The sequence below is a fragment of the Amborella trichopoda genome, chromosome 2 (assembly GCF_054954075.1).
Source record: "Amborella trichopoda isolate Santa Cruz 75 chromosome 2, AtrichopodaSantaCruz75HAP2 v2.0, whole genome shotgun sequence".
In the NCBI taxonomy this organism is placed as follows: domain Eukaryota; kingdom Viridiplantae; phylum Streptophyta; class Magnoliopsida; order Amborellales; family Amborellaceae; genus Amborella; species Amborella trichopoda.
Genome location: NC_142337.1, coordinates 9,263,811 through 9,277,634, shown reverse-complemented (window position 1 = coordinate 9,277,634; position 13,824 = coordinate 9,263,811). Strand labels below are relative to the sequence as shown.

General features: G+C 34.4%; 1 pseudogene across 1 annotated transcript in view; it reads left to right on the top strand.

Annotated features, from left to right (window-relative positions):
* Positions 1 to 6,211, top strand: part of LOC105421332 (uncharacterized) — a 45,974-nt pseudogene extending 39,763 nt beyond the window's left edge. The window contains exons 6-9 of the transcript XR_016049078.1: positions 3,077 to 3,164; positions 3,290 to 3,341; positions 3,545 to 4,712; positions 5,783 to 6,211. The product of XR_016049078.1 is annotated as an uncharacterized LOC105421332 (transcript). The remainder of the gene's footprint in view (positions 1 to 3,076; positions 3,165 to 3,289; positions 3,342 to 3,544; positions 4,713 to 5,782) is intronic.
* The last annotated feature ends 7,613 nt before the right edge of the window (positions 6,212 to 13,824 follow it).

Below are 13,824 nucleotides of genomic sequence, written 5' to 3'. Positions count from 1 at the left end.
GTCAAGGCCCCCACACAGCTCTTATAATTACAATTCAATATTCAAAGACATTACATGTCTATAAAATGATTAAAATGGCCTACATAAGTTAAAGTTAACTTTAACTTAAATTTTGTAATGATAGTTTTACCCCTAAGAATAGTACCTGTGAATAGTATTTATGAAGTAAATAAAAATAAATAAAGACCCTAGAATCTCTAAAAAACTAAAAATCCCTAGAAATAAGCCCTAAAGTTAAAACTATAACATACATCCTTTAAAATTCATTCTCAAAAAAAAGAAGAAAAACATACATTTTTTAAAATTGAATAAAAATTAAAAATAAGTATAATTTTACCCTCCATCACTTCTAAGCTTATTTTGTTAGCTAAGCCTAGCTTAGCCCGCTTTCTTACATAACAGAGCTGGCTACATATAAGTCTCAAGTACTCAAGGAGATGCAGCTACGTCATGGTTCCGAGGCGCCATGATCCTTCTCTTTGGAACAGACACTGACTGACTGTATCAATTGTTAGCTCAGTGAGCTATTGCGGCCAATAGCGCTTGCATGCAATGCGGCTAAGCTAAGCCAGGTAGAGCTATTGCACGCTGGCGAATGAGATGCATATGTGGTACTGGTGGTATTGGATAAACTCTCAGGGAATAATTCTTTTCTTATTTCTTCCTTTTTTTTCCATGACGACTAGGAATGGGTAAATAAAAAGGTTTAATTTGAATTTCGGACCTCAACATCTTGTTGTCCATGGTGTTTCACAAACAATATTGGAAATGAATAGAGAAGTGATGGAATGTGCGGAATTGCATATTGGATCACTCCAATGCGGCACAATGCCGCTGATGCCGAATTGGCTCCTATGGCTCTAGCTATGCCTTGCTTGGTCCCCCCCGGCACGGTGAAGGTTCTGTAATCCGTCATGAGCACCAGGCAAAAAAGATGGGGCGGTTTTACAGCTCAAGCAAACCGCTCGACCTTACCACTCAATAAATAGGGACGGAAGGAGAAGGTTGTGAAGGTGCCCTATTATCCACACCTCCAGTCGGATGAATGGAGACCAACCGGCCCGGGTTTGAACGAGCGTTGGAGTGCTCGTCAAGGGTGCTAGCTCATATCCTGGGGGTGATCATCACCCCTGGTTAAGAACATGACCTTCAGTGCTCAATGCAGCATTTGAAGCTACCGATGAAATAGGAATTTCCATGATATTACGACCCATGTGAGAAAGAATAGGGTACCGAACTATAAAACTTGTTTGAATTCCAAAGCCCTTTGAAGCATGGAATGGTGAATTCCATCTGGTTAGGACATCAAGATAGAGACCTTTCAAGCTACTAACCCTCATTTGTTTTGCACAATGTTCGAAATTTTTTTAAAACGCCTAGGCACTTGCTAGGCAGAACATTATGTGGCTTGCTTCTGAGCGCCTGCCTAGGCGCTACAGTTTGGGTGCTCGTGACAGGTTGAAAAAAGGCAGAAAATGAGTTTTGTTGATGGTTAAAAAAAGTCATTTTCCCCCTAAAAAAGGGGGGAAAAAGGTTTTGGGGGGTATTCTAAACCCCTAAAACCAAAACCGTGGCATTTATGGTGAGAAAAACTTCTCCCCAAAACCATTTTGCGAGATTTATCGAAAGATCGATAACTTTTTGATTTTTTCTATTTCTTCTCAAAACAAAGGCAATAGTTTGTGAGTGGATTTGGAGTTTCTAGTAGTTGATTTTGAGGACTTTTGGCTACCCAATAGATGAGGTTTGGACCGACATCGATTTGATTTTGCTATTTTTAAAGTATTATCGTATTTGAAAGAGAGTTTTGATTTGGTTTTGCTACAATCTATTATGTTATGAATTGTTTGTTTTCTTTTACTTTTTTTCTTTTATGATATATTTACATGTTTATCGTTAAAAGATTGATTTTTTTGTGATTAATTGAATTTCTTCTCATTTGGATGATGAAATTGAGCATGTATCGTATTCTTTTATGAATAGTTGATTCATTTTTTGTACAATGTGCCATGTTTTGATATTCTGTTATTATTGTTATACTTTATTTGATAAATAATTGATTATGTGATATCTTAATGAATTAAGTCTATGTGAAAGTGAGAGTAAGATCTTATATACTCATTTAAGTCTTATTATAATTTGTAAAGTAATAGTAAAGGACTTAATTCTTTAATCTTACGTATACAAATCTTATGTATTTTGCAATCTCTTTGAGACTTGTATCCGTAAATCTGCTATGTGATTGTACTAAAAGCTCTTTGAGATTTGTATCCATAATCTCTTTGAGACTGGTATCCGTAAATCTGTCTTGGGCTCAAAAATTGCCCTAAAAACTCCATAAGGCTTAATTAAAACCATGCCCTAAAAACTCCTTTTTTTTTGTTTCTTTTTTTTTTTTGGTGGCGGGGGGGGGGGGGGTGGGTTTGTGGTTTCAATTTTGGTGAGGGCACCTTGTCTTTGGGCGGGCGGCTAGGCACCCAAAACGCCTAAGCAGCCGAATCCGCATTTTTGATGCGCAAGCTCTAAAAACTTTTATGAGAAACTGAGCCCCTCGCTTATTTAATACTCTCCCTAACCTTCAAAAGGCATTCATCAATCCCTTTTAAGCCATATTGAAATTATTGAACAATTAAGTTTAAGATGTGATAACACCACCGTATATGGAAGAATTAGTCAATCAGAGGGAGGATTTGATTTTCATGTAATTAACTCCCCTAGGGACTCTGCAGTGACATCATTAGCTGAAAAATTATCCAAGGTTATAGTGAGAAGCCTTATTTTCAATATTCTATTTTATCAAGAACATTGAAATAGCAGCAACTATATTCAATCCACTATGATGAGTCGACATATGAGAAAATTTCAAAATTCTCTTTTGCAATTCCTATTCAAAATCCACAAAATGAGTACCCAAGCTGACATAACCGATTGTCTAGACGAAGTTCCATAAATCAGAAACTAAACAAATTCTATGAGGCAAGCTTTGCAACATCTCAAGTAGCTTACTGTTCTCTTTATTGTGAAGTGATAATATATGTGAGTTTCTCGCGATCCTTGTGAACGGCTTAAACCATAGGTTTAAAGTTGCTAGAAAGGCTATGGAGTTAGAATGCTCAACCATGCAAAAGGGCTATACACTATCACTATCATTTTTGTAAGTGCAGGTCAGTTTATCTCTTGACCAAATTTAAAATTTTTTGACCCTGAGCTTTGTTTTATATCCACCTTTGGTTTTTTCATAATTCTTTAAATGTCTTGACAAATGACCTGTGCCCCCACATGTATACAGGCTCTTGCAGTGATTACATCTAGCTCGTTTTCCATCGGCTCCATTAATCTTGGTAAAATCATTTCAGGCACTTGATACTTTCCTTTTATTACTAGAGGATTAAGTGGTACTATTATCAATGCTTTCATTAGCTTGAATATGTCATTTTGACTTAAATGTCTGCATTTACATAACAAAAATAAAAAAGCATGACATAACAAAAATAGACATTGAAAGAAATAACTCATAGAGAGGTACGTACCCTTTCTCCTGCAGCTGAGCACTGCAGTCGTAGGAGAGTCCAACACAGCAGTCGCCATCAAATGCAGCTCTTTCTCTTTCACAGACTGATGTGTACGTACTGATGTGTTAGGTTTATGGATTTACAGGAAAGAAATGTGTATACATTGCAGTATAAAAAATTACTTTAAAATGCAGATGATGTGTTATGTATGTGGATATACAAAGTTTTTATTGCAGATTTTATCATTAAAAAAAATTTATTACTGATTTACAGAGTAAACTTTAATTTTTACAATAAAAAAATTACTCTTGATAAAGGTTAACATTCTCAAAAACATTACTCTTGATAATTATGGTGCTCTAGAAATGTTATTTTTGGATGCTTTATTTCAAATAAAGAAACCAATAATCTTGCTTCTTTCATAGTGCCTAAGCTCTTTATATGGTACATTCTTTGGATGATCCAAAACCCTTGCTCACGATTTCTCTAGCATTTCTATACTTAATGCCTTGTGAATATCTTTTTCAAAAACAAACGAGGGTAACTTATGGCTAGAAAACCAATACATGCATTACATCTACAACAGAACAAAGTGTGTAGTGAGTTTCTCTCTCCCATTGCCCAATTAGGGAGACTTCAATCAGTGTAAGTTGTATAACATAATCATGCAACTGTTGGGGCTGTCCGAGAAGCATCTCCTTTATGCTTGCAGTTGTTTGAAATGGATCGTGAGGCTAGTCTTCATTACAGTTCCGTTGGGGATTATCCTATTTTGGCCAACTTATATTATCTTATTATCAGTTCTTATTCTTTTAATTTTGGTTGCTGTGATTTGGACTGAGATGAATATCATAATTGTCATTTATCTTGGGTGTTTGATATAGACACGTCATCCATTTGGTTTGCCATGATTTGGACCTGCAGAGATGAGTAATCATAATGGTCATTTGTTTATTTTATATACTTTATTGCTTTGGTTATTCATGTACTTTATTGCTGTTCATTTCTAAATATCTTTATGTTGAAGTGTTTTGGATGTATCAGCAGTTATACACTGGGTTCCGTTATTTTGGTGGTTTAGGTGCCATGCTTGAAGTTGCCACACCATGGTGCAAGCAACCAAGTTGTAAGCTTGTTTGCATTTCAGATTTTTGTTGCAATTTGACCGGGTGATGGCTGGCAGTTTTTCTTAAGCATTAGGTTTGTTACATGCCTTCGACAATTGTTTTCATTTTTGGATGAAATTGTTATAGAAATTATTTTGATCATCAGCATAAATGCTGTTATCTTTGCTGCAGAGAACAACAGTAGAGATGCTGTTTTTGATCAAGTTTATTGATTTAAACTTTATGGTCTGAGAGCATAAGATCTTGCATATTTTGATTGATGAATGTGACAGAATTCCTGCGGCTTGATCTAGTTTTATTAGTCACGAACTGATAATTTCTCAGTTGCCTTACGGCTGTGACAGCTGCAGTGCCAGTTGCAATGATGCTACTGTTTGAGATCAATTGGATTAGTTTTTATTTGAGATAGGTGCTTGTTTTAGCGATGTAAATGCATCCTTAGCTTGTGAAACTGATCTTGAACACTAGATTTCTTTTTTTTTCTTTAATGAAATTGATGATCAAATTGCATTGATCATCATTGTGCATACTGCTGTTTTCCATTACCAACAATAGCCCAACATTTTGACTAAACTATTTGACTTTATCATGATCTAATTAATCCATACTCAGTAATATTAAGGGATTATTTCATGATAATTATGGCATAGATCAGTGGCCTAATCTACTGCAGTCAACATAACTGAACTTCGACAGTATATGATTGTGTCATAAATTGACATTTTGATGAGACATTTTGAGCTAGTTTGAGATTTAAGTTGATCTCATAGTTTGTCCATGATCTTGCATCAGTTAAAACACTATTAGTCCAGTGAAGAAAGGAATAATATGATAGGATAGCTAGAGAAGTGAATGAGATGAGTTGATTGATTTCAGATTGTTTTATGATAAGCTAATTCCATAGGAGGTTTTCGCTTCCAAGTAGATTACCATTTGTACTTGTAGAGACTTTTCTGTTCTTGTTTCTGAGCAATTTTTCCATTCAAGAAATTTTCATGAGATATATGACACATTCCATTATAAGTTTACCATTGGATGTACAAAGTCTCATATGGGTTTCCAATTCTCATGACTACCGAATTATGATGATTGACTTCTTGTTATGAGTATTATGTTCCTTTTAAAGAATGTTTCACATTGTAGATTATGAAGATGCCAAAGCACAAATACTGTTGTGAAAGCACTGAAAGAAAATGAAGTTAGCCTAAGATTGAGGTGGATGGTAGTGTTATGTGAACTGAAGGAAGAGTTGTCTGCTTTCCAGCAGTTTGTGGGTGTGGAACATAGATTTGGACTTGAATACCTTTTGTTGAGGAAAAAGAGAGGAGCCAGAGAGGAAGAAACTCGAAGATTTACAAAGTCAGATGGAATATGAGAAGATGAAACTTGAAAAATCAAACTGTATATAAAAGATGTGTGGTTTTTTGGGTCTTTGTTTTGTCATCGATTTCTTCTTATTGATCAATACGTACCTGGTTTACTAGGTCCTATTCATTTACACATCCATCATTCTATTGGATGTAAGCATCCATTGTAATATTGTTTTGTATTAAGTGAATTATATTTTGCATCTGTGTTAATGTTGGCTTATATATTGGAAGATAAAAAGTTTTCCCACATAAAAGAAAGAACATTTTCTTTGGAAAGTTTTTCCATCGTCTTATTGTACATTTATTCAAGAGACTTTAGTAAGGGCTTGCAATGTATTGAATAAAAGAAATTTGTAAATATAACTCAACTTTAAACATTAGTAAAGGCGTCTTTGTTTGGGGGAGAGCATATTGAACTCTCTGATCTGAACCTTTTATTTTGTTAGACCTCTTGAAGAATAGGATTGTCTCAAATATCTCCTTCATGCAAGACACGTCGGCTGCATATCACTAAAAAATGAACGGCATGCTTAAATTGTCTTATTTGTATCTCTCTAGAAGTCAAATTTCTAGGGTTAATCAAACACATGTACCCATAACTTCTTTAATAGTTGAGCTGGTTATCAAACATAGGTACCCAAGCCTTCCTTAACATTTTAGAAAGATAGCATTCCACTTTCCAGCAAAGAACTTTTAGCTTTCAGGGAATATTTACCTCCTAGCGCCCCTAAGGGAAAATAGATTTTAGGGAAACAGAGGGAAATTTTGTAGTTTGGACATTTTAACTCTTATAGATGGGAGTGTTATTATTTATTTTAATCAATAAATAAAAAATTATAGTTCTTAATTACATTTTAAGAAATGAAAACAAAATACTTTCATATTATTTAGTTTTTACTTATATTACAATTCCACAATTTATTGCAATTTTATAATTTATTCTTTAATTTTGCCATTCTTTTACAATTTATAAAAATGATCAAGAGGAATTCTGAAGCAATTTATTACATAATACTATTAAATTCCATCTTTAAGACCAATTTTAGAATTTAAATTATATTTAATTAAACACAATTTAAATTAAAGCAGCTATGGTTTAGCAATTCCACATCAAGTTCGATTTGTCCACTGAATTAACCCAAAAATATAAATGTGCATTATCTCCAAAAAAACCTTATAACCTATACATACATATAATGAATTTCTTAGGATTTATTCATATATCTAGGATTTTATTATATAACCAATCACTTCCCCCTCAATCTTCATTATATAAAGGAAAAGTATCTAATATGTATATCTATTAGAATGAAGTCAGATATTCTCGCTATCCCGCATCATATTCTTTGAATTTCTTGAGTTAACCTTAAAAACAATATATGTATGACATACATATGTTTTGAAGCTGCTATCAAGTTTTCATAATAAAAAAAAATAGAAGTGTGCATGTCAGTCGCTATGTTGAACTATATCAAGTCTATATAAAATATAATATATGATCTATAAATAAGGGGCATATAGAAATAGAATGACATATATGCAACTGCATTTTAAAACATTGCTGGGAAGCTAAAAATCTTTGCTGGAAAGTGAAATGTTATCTTTCTGGTAAGGAAAGTGTGGGTACTTAAGTTTAATAACCTGCTGTAATGTTAAAAGAGGTTTTGGGTACTTGCGATCTTAGAAGTTTGACTTCTAGAGAGCTTTAAGCCAGTTTAAGCCCGTGGTCAAAGTTTGTCCATTTTTTTAGTGACATGCAGCCGACATATCTTGTATGAAGGAATGAGAGAGAGAAGGGAAGTGATCTTTGGGGAGAAAGGAGAGTGAGGGGATGGGAAGAGCAATAGAGACATGATCTTTGAGGGGAAGGAGCATAGTTAGCGAGTCGGGAACTTTCAATAAATCGACTTACCTTAAAATAGGGAAAAAATCGTTTTATTATAAAAAATAGGATAAAAAATACGGATTGGTAAAAATACTTCATGTAAAGGTATCGCTAATATATCGGACTAGGCTCAAAAAATCGGATAATTTAAAATGTTAGAAATTCTCAAAAATAAAAATTATGTTAAAGCCATCAATAACTAATCCATCCATAAAAAATAAAATGATAAGTTCATGATAAATATACTATATAAATTTTTTTATTAAATGTTTTAACAAACATCACCTACTTAGTACATATAAAAAAAACATATTTAAAAAAAAATATAAATATAATCTTCCAGTACATTTCAGTTATGTGTAGTGCACCCCATCACCTACTTAGTGATGTTGCACCCCACACTTAATATACAAATTACAGGACCCATGCCTATCATTGCACCCCACATGCCCAATCTTCTCTAAGTTATATGCTTCTTTTAGGGAACAAGGTCACCAAAATGCTTTTCATTCTATGCTTGCTTGGTGTTATGAACTCAAGCAGTGCAGATTCATTGAATATCTTTGTAGAAAAAAAAAGGGGTATTACCTTTAACTGTGGTTAGGTGTCCGAACTATCCTTTCAATTACATATGGGCGCTAGTGGAACGGTGGGTAATGAGTGGCAAAAAACACGATATGTGTGGGCGAGAGAGAGAGTGAGTGCTACCTTAACCACTATGAGAAGATGGGTTTCATTAGTGATGTTGCAGCAGCAAAAGGCGTACCAAGAGAGAGAGCTACCTTAACCACTGTGAGAAGATGGGTTTTCATTAGTGATGCTGCAACAGCAAAAGGCGTACCCTACGTCCATCTTTTCTGTGCTCTCCCAGTCCTACACTCCTTCACCCTAAATCACTCTTCCCAGTTCCATAGACCTTCACTAACATAGCCACCAACCCCTTCCTTTCCCCAGCCAATCCCCTAAAGTCCATATCCCCCTAACCCTCCTCCTTATCTCTTTTCCAATTGGGGACCCTACAAACCCAGAAAATCTTTCGATCAAATCCCCATATTCTTGCTGGAACTAGTCTTTGTTCTCATAGGCCCCTCTCACTCTCGTTGGCTTCCATTACTCATCACTCACAGGGCTAAGGCAGAAGAAACACTCAAAAACAAAATTTGAAAGGGCAGACGAAATCCTTAGTTATCCAATGGCTTCCACAAGAACATCTACTCACAGAAATCTAGTTTTTGCGTTTATATGATTTTTTTTGCTCTATATCTATATGATTTTTTTTACACAATAATTTCCTTTACACGATAATTTGCATGTAAATAGTATTTTCTTTGCACAATAACTACTGAAATATGCGTCATGTTGAAGTTAAAAAGAAAAAAAAAAAAAAAAATCATACGTCAATCTGAAAATCTGGCTGTGAAGAAGAAGAACAACACAACATAAACCCTAAGATAATAAACCCTAAATCCTAACAATACACAAATCCAATGGGGATAAAAATTTTCATTTTCAGATTTTTTTTTTTTGAAATAATAGGTTCTTTTAGAAATTACACATTTGGAAAAACGTTGTTTCTCTTTCTAAAAAAAATTACAAGTAAAAAAAAAAACCTTTTTTTGGTCCCTTTTTTTCGTTCCTCAAAAAAATGTGTTTTTAACGGTATTATGAAAAAAACATGTTTTTTTGACAAACTTTTAAAAAAACCGACATTTAAAACGTTTTCCAAAAATTCGGTGAATTTTAAAATTTCGGCGATTAGTCGTCGAATTGCTAACTATGGAAAAGAGAGAGACGTGATATTTGAGGAAGATGGGAAGAGAGATTATATTTGAAGGGGGAAGGGGGAGAGAAAGTGAGAGGTATTTGAAGGGGAAGGATTGAAAAGGTGCAAATCCCCTAAAATTTATAGTTGATTATCATGGGAATCCTAAAATCTTAGAGAGACTCATATGACTTCCTCCCTCCTTAAAAACCATCCCTAAGCAGGGAATGAAAAGGTGGATATCCCCACCTTAAAAACCACCTCGGGTTGAAAAAATGTGTCCCTTCACAACTATTTTCAAAGTTTAAACCCTTAATACTAATCGTTTTCAGACACTAAAACGATTATCCTCTCTATTATCCCTCATTTTCTCTATTTTTTGAACATTAAAAAAACTTATATAAAATCGCAAGAAATTCATTTTTTCTCTTTTCTCATCCACTCTCTACCATCACTCATACTCTCTCTACCCTCCCTATCATCCTCTCTTTCTACTCTCTTTTTATTTCTCATCCTCTCTCTCTGCAAAGTTCTTAGCGTGCAAAAACCAGTGAGAATGATGAATGCTCAAATAAACAACCAATAGAAACCACTCAAATAGCTTTTATAAAAGTATTGTAATTTAAAATTTAATTTATAAAATACCCACTTTCCTTTATATGTTTTTAAGTATTTTTACGTTTTTTTTTGTTTTTGTTTTTGGATTTTCTTTGTTGCATGCTCCCATTTTCTTTTTTTTCCTTCTCATTTTTGCGAAAACTGCATATTCTCCTAAAATTCATGCATGGAAATCCATTACGGTTATCTTATATTTTTGTTCCTAATCCCTAAAAAACAGTGCATAAATTTAAAAAATACAAAAAAAAATCATCATAGGTTACGCATGACAGATTTCATGCCAAAAAAAAAAAAGAGTACCTTTGTGAAAAATATTAAAAAAAATATCTTTATGAAAAAATATATCAAGACTATAATCCATATTTTTATATCATTTTTCTTTATATCTTTTGTCCACTTCTAGAATATGAACTTCCATATGTCTAAAACTTTTTATTGAAATTTTAATTGATTTATAATTCTTATTTAGTACTTTCTACATAAAAAGACACCAATTTTTAAGAACTCAATAATTTTAGTTACAAAGTTTTATGCCTTAAAAAGCTTTGTATGACTAATTTTTAGATTTTCAACATATAAATTTTGAAATATTCTAAAAACGACTTTTATTTCAATAAAAGTTGGACATTAGCATTATTAATTGTCTTAGTATTTTAAGTTATAATAAATTTTAAATATAAAATTTTATTAAAACACATAAGAAGAACGTTATATACACTAATTACAAATTTCTAATTATTATAGAAAGGTGATATCCTATTTTTCAAAAAACACCGGATATCATCTTTATATGTTTTTGAAATTTTGTGAACCAAATATAAATGTTTACAATTTACAAATGTTTTCTTTATTTTTAATAATTATTAGCATATATAATAATTTCATATTGCCAATAACTAATTTTCTAAATAATTTAATTTACTGCCTAGATGAATTATATTGGTTCCAAACACCCTAATATGGAAATTTTCTTTCAATTTAATTTATATGTTATGGTAATTTTTTTATTTTTAACATTTTTGGAATAAAATTTTTATTTTTATTTATTCATTAGTGGCTGGGTTAAATATAATAAAAAATAGAAAATTGTTCCATGATTTGGGATACACATTTCTTCTTCTTTTTTTTTTTTTGAGTAAGCGCGAGCTTTGTTAAGATAATGAAAGAAAATACAAACAAGAAACAACAAAAAAGGAGAAAAGGAAAAGAAAAAAAAGGAAAAAAGAACAACAACAGCAACAAACTTATGAGGTTGCCAATTTAGCCAAAGAATCTGCCTGCGAGTTAAAACCTTTGACAACATGGACGAATTCGACATGAAAATCCCTCAAAATGATTAGGATTTCATCCATAAGACCACTTAGGTGCCACGGGGTGGAGTCTGGGTTTAGGCACCAATTGATGACATCAGCTGAATCACCTTCAATGGGAACTTTCTGGTTGGATTGATCAAGATCTAAAATTCCCATCTTCAAGGCCCATAGTTTAGCTTCATTGATTTCACAAGAAGGAAGTCTTCCAGAAATAGTCTAGATCGTGGTCACAAGGTGATCATGGAGTAAGCCCCCGTACCTAGCAATTAGACCTCTCACACTGCCATCAAAGTTGAGCTTAACCCAACCCGCTGGGGGAGGCTTCCACACAAATCGCAGAGACCTACGAATAGGCTTGAATAACATAAAGTTCTTGAAGTGGGTCAAGAAGAACTCTTTGGGAATGGAATTAATTGGTAAGAAGCTGTAAGCCTAGGTCATAATGGATCGTTGGACAGCCATGAGGAAAATAGGGGGGCCACAACTCCGGCTTTCAAAAGTTCTTAGGTTCTGTTCCTTCCACAAATTCCATAATAATGTTGCGATAAAGATTCTCCATAACTTGATGCCCAAGGGCAAAAAAAGAGGAGCCCAAAGCTGCTGAAGAAGAGCATAAATATTGTCCAGTTAGCGATGAGAGCCAACTAATCCCATAAGGCAGCCACAAAAGGGTTGTGGATAAAAAGGTGACATTAGTTAGGATCATTCCCATAAGGCAGCCACAGATGGTTTCCTCCTCTGATTTACAAAGGGTGCAGACATTATTTAAGATCATTCCCCTTCATCTCTGTCGGTCGATGGTAAGGAGTCTCCTGAGGCCAAGGAGCCAAAGAAAGGTCTTAACTCTGTGAAGCACCTTGCAGTTCCAAAATTTAGCTATTGAATGATAATATTCAATATATCGGTCTCTAGTAACAATTTGGTAGAGAGAACACACCGAGAACACTCCACAAGGTTCCATACTCCAAATAACCCTATATGGCTTCCGAGGGCTGATAGCATAAATCATATAGTCTAGCCAGTAAGGCATGATATTGATATGCCACAATCCCGTCCACCCTTATGATATTGAGGCTAACATTCCACACCACTTGCCCCCCCCAGAGAAAACGACCATGTTGACTACCAGCTCTTGCTTTTGGGTAGACCTATTAAATAGGTCAGGGAACAAAAGTTTCAGAGGGTAGTCATCCAACTACTTGGCATGCCAAAAGCGGGTACATTGTCCATTGCCCAGAAGGATCCTTAAGTAGCTAAGGAATATAGATCTCACACTTTGAATCCCCTTCCAAATTAGAGATAGACAGTCCAACCTGGTGCTTCTCTTGGCGATGAAACCATTGGGATCCATCCCATACTTCAAAACCGTGTGAAGTCTGTTTGCTAAGACCTTAACAAGGATTTTTTATAGGGCCGACAACAAACTGATTGACCTAATATCTTAAAGAGACTGAATAGAAGTCTTCTTGGAGATGAGAGAGATCAAAGTCAAATTAATGGCATTGCTCACAAAGCCATTCAAAAATACTTGATGAAGCCAAGCCATAACATCCGTCTTGACAACTTTCCAAAATTCTTGAAAGAAGATGAGAGGGAAGCCGTTAGGGTCAGGAGCTTTGTCCCTAGGCACGTCGAATACAACTTCCCGAACTTCATCAGTAGAGAAACCACATTCAAGACTTTCAGCAAAGGAAGCGGAGAGCTTTTTAAAAGGCACATATTGAATTTCAAAATGCATGTGTCTTTCCGAAGAGAAAGCTGCGTGGAAATGATTGACAATGGCATTCTTAACTTGCACTGGCCTTTCCATGTCAATCCTAGGAATTCATAAATCGTTAATGCAGTTAAAGCGATGCCTGCAATTGGCAATGAAATGAAAGAATTTTGTATTCAAATCTCCAATATTTAACCCATTTGGATCTAGAACTTTGAAACCAAAAAATTTCTTCCATGCTAAGAACGTTTTCTTGGTCACCTTTTTTCATTTCCCTCTTATGGCACTGGTTTCGGCTCAACCTAGCATCAGACTGTTCCAATGCATTAAGGGACAAGATTTCCCTTTCGATCAAACTGATATTATGAGCAATATTACCATAGTTGCTTCTCCCCCATTCCTTAAGCTTAATTTTGAGGCCCTTAAGCTTCATTGAGAGCACGAAACCCGAGTCAACCTAACACCCAGATCGACTCTCAGGAATTTTTAACCACATCAGAGAAGGTTTTATCCTCCAGCCACA